Source organism: Empidonax traillii, unplaced genomic scaffold, assembly GCF_003031625.1.
Source record: "Empidonax traillii isolate 1590-97213 ecotype Southwest subspecies unplaced genomic scaffold, ASM303162v1 scaffold816:size509043, whole genome shotgun sequence".
NCBI lineage: Eukaryota > Metazoa > Chordata > Aves > Passeriformes > Tyrannidae > Empidonax > Empidonax traillii.
The window spans coordinates 211,799-215,550 of NW_020956009.1; positions in this window are offsets into that span (position 1 = coordinate 211,799).

The following is a 3,752-nucleotide window of genomic DNA, read 5'->3' on the forward strand; positions in this document are numbered from 1 at the left end:
GGCACCTGCAGCCCTGGGGCATCCCTGCACAGGCTCTCTGTATATATTTCTGTTATTTTTCTTTAAGTGTCCTTGTCCCACCCCAGCCCAGCTGGTGTCAGCAGGTTGATGGTGGGATGCCCCAAGATGGGGAGTTTGGGGGTGCTGGGTGCTGTGTGGGACCCCAGTGGGACAGGGCTGGTGGTACCACCAAGAAGGGAACAGGGTGGGGACTAGCCCTGTTTTGAGGCAGGGTGAGGGTCTCTGTCCTCCTCCCGCTGCCTGGGGGAGAGGAGGGCCCCCTCTAGCCCCTAGGAAGCCCTGAGTGACTTTGCTCCCATCACAGAATATCTCTTGTTATGAGGAGATGTGCTTCTATGGAATCATAGAATATCCAGAATTGGAAAGGACCCACAAGGGATCAGTGAGTCCAACTCCTGGCCCTGCACAGGACAATCCAGAAATCCCACCATGTGGATTACGGACTGTGGCAGTGTGTGGACTGTGGGCTCTGCTCCATCCTCCCTCTCCCACTCCCACCCTTTCAGACTCACACAAGGGTGTCTCTGTGGGCAGCCATCACCCAAACACCATTAAAAGGTTGAGAGGGTGTTAACACTCCTAAACTGGATCTAAATCCGTGGTTCTGGGGGCTGGTGCTGCTGCAGCAGCGACACAGTGATTTGGGTGCTGGGAAAGCCCCTTTGGGCACAGGATGCCTGTGAGTGCACCCGCCCTGCATCGATGGTTTGGCACCTCCGAAATGGGGACATGCAGCCACCAAGAGCTGCCAAAATGGGATGGCCTGGGCCAGAGCAGGGACTTCCTCTGGAGCTTTGCACAGGGTTGGGTTAGAAATCAGGGCGTATTTGCACAGCACTTGCTGCCTGCTCACCTCCCCCTCACCCCCATGCGTCCTGCAGCCTCAGTGTGCCAAAAATTGAGTGCTTGGGAGAGTTGGACGTGCAACCCTCAGACCCCAGGGCTTAAACTTTCCTCCTCTTCTCCCCATTGGGAATTGGACACCCCTGCCCCAAGGGATGCCCGGTGTCCCCCAGGCAATGACATGATGGTGGGCCCGGTCACACCGCTGCCTTCCCCAGCTGTAGCCCGGCTGGCTAGGGGTTACCTGGCACGGTGGCACAGTGGCCTGGTGCTCGCTGGAGCCAGGTGGAACCTGCAGCCCCTGTGCCGTGCCGTGCCACGCCGTGCAGCAGGAAGCCACACGCCTTCCTTCAGCAGCTTTGCCCCCACAGCGCGGCAGGTGAGGAGATTAAAACCGAAAACGCGGCGCTCAGCAAACCCCGCTGCAGGCACCCCAGCCTCCGTCAGCCCCGTGCTCGACGCCAAACCACAGCGCCCGCTCGAGAGCTGCTCCCATCCCCCTGCGAGATGAGGGCCCCGATAGAACTCGGCTGGTGCCGGTGCTGCCGCGCTCTTCCTGCTGCCAGCCCGGCAACGGCTCCCCCCGCATCCTTCCCCTGCTCCCCTTCTCCATCACCCACCCCACAGGGCTGGGTCCCTCCTGCACCACCTGCACCCCCTGGGAGCTGGTTTGGGCTGCATGGCCTCACACAGGAGCGTCACCTCCCTGTGGGATCAGAGCGGCTTTGCTCTGGGGTGAAGTGGGCCCTGTGCTGCCCCAGGGGCACGGCTATGCCACCTCCATGGGGAAAGGAAGGCTTGGCATGGCACCTGGGGAGGGAAAGCTCCTGTTCTGGCAGAGCCGAGGTGGCCAATGCATCTTCTGCCTGCGTGCCCATAATTCCTGTGGGACTTGGGAGAGCTGGACTCAAACAAAAGATCAACTGCCTAGTCCTCAGAAAATGTGCCTGGAGCCCCGCAGGCTCGAAATCTGGGTAGTGAATGAAGAATCCACCGCAAAATGTCGCCTGGGGTCTGGGGATCTGGTCGGGATGGTTGAGGTCAGAGCGAGGGGAGCAGGTAGGGCTGGGAACACCCTTCCTGGGCCCCGGGCACAGACCTGTACGGGGCTCTAAGTCACGCTGAGAGGGGATGGTGCTGCAAGGGACGGTGCTAAACGGTGCTGTTCCCACAAGAGGGAGCGAGCAGGAGCCCAGCTTACTCCGTACGGTGCCGAACGGGGCTGCCGTGCAGTCCTGCACTCTGCAGGACGGTGCACGGTGCTGCAAGATGCATTACACACCGCACGGTGCTGTGCTGGGTGATTCTTGAGGGTGTCCCGTGCAGGGCCATGAGTTGGACTCAGTGATCTTTGTGTGCCCCTTTCAACTCAGGAGATTCTATGGTTCTATTTTGGGATGGCACCTTACCTACCCCCCCCCCGCCCCCTCAGCCCGGGCCGGGGGTCGGGCTGGTGGCACTGGGGACTCTCTGCAAGGGCGGGCGATGCCCGTGAAGTTGCTCAACACCGAATGGAACTGCCGGAGCCGCCAGCTCAGAGCTTCGGCCGCCGTTAACCATTAAACCAGAGCAGGGGCGGCCGCGGAGCCTCCCCCGGGCCCCCCGGGCTCCTCCAGGGCCCCTCTAAGGGGGCTGTGGGGCCGGACACACCCCAGGGACAGGACAGGATGGGGATGAGGGCTGCTCCGGCTGCGCTCCTCCTCCTGTCCTCCCCCCGCAGGTTTGGGGCCCCGCGGGTGTCCCGGTTCCCCGGGGACGGTGCTGCTTCCCCCCTTCCATGCAGGGGGACCCCGCGGGCAGCAGTCCCGGGGTGACACCCGGGCTCTTGGCCGGGCACGTGGGGGCTTTCCCTGTTTGCTGCTTTATTTCACATTTAGGAAAGCACCTGGACACGGCGCAAGGTGGAAGCGGCACCTGCAGCCATCCCCCCTCCTTTCCCACCAGAGCAGGGAACAAGGTGCAGCCAAAGCAGCCCTGGAAGCAAGCTGGGAACATCGCCTTCCCGGGCAGGGCATCCCCAGGGTGCCCCCCCAGCACCCCCAAAGTGCCCGAGCCGCGGGAAATCAGCCGTGTGGGCCAGCCCAGGGCTGCCGGGGGGCAGACGGGGAGATGGGGTGGGGACAGGCGGGGGCCACCGTCCGGCATAGACACACGGACTCTGTCCCGGCCTCCAGAATGCGGGTTGGTCAATCCAGCAGCAGCAGGACCTGGTGGCCCCTCGCCGGCCCTCCCGGCCCCGGGGGAGTCGGGGCAGGTGAGGAAGAGCACGGGTGGGAGGCAGCCCGGGCTCCCCAAGCACCCCGACCCCAATACCCAATACACTACAAGTGCCCCGTGCCCCCCACATACCCAGGGCACCCCAGGACCCCCTGTACACCACACAGCCCACACACCCCGGGCACCCCACATGCCCTGGACACCCCATGCACTCTACGAATCCCATGTATTCCAGTACCCCAAGCACCCCCAGTACCCCACGCACCCCGGGCACGCCACACACAGCCCTGCCATTCCGGGTGGGATTGGGGACCGCCCTCCCACCCCAAAAACGCAGACCACACCTCCTTTGCAGCAGAAAGAAACTGTAACTTTTGGGGGAGCCCTATAGCCAACTTCCAGTGGGTCTAAAGCTTCGGAGGGAACTTTCGGGGGGCCCTATACGTTTTGGGGGAGTATCACATTGTGGGGAGCACTGCAACTTTTGGAGAACCCCTCTAACTCATCGGCAGCCGTAAAATTTGGTGGGGGGGACATAAGCTTTGGGGGGGGGGGGGAACCCCCCGAAGTTTTAACACTGGAAAGCTTCGCCCCGGTAAGTCTGAAGGAACTGCCGGGATTTTGGGGGGTGGGGCGCTTTCTGGTGGGGGGGGCCCCTAATTCCTCGCCAT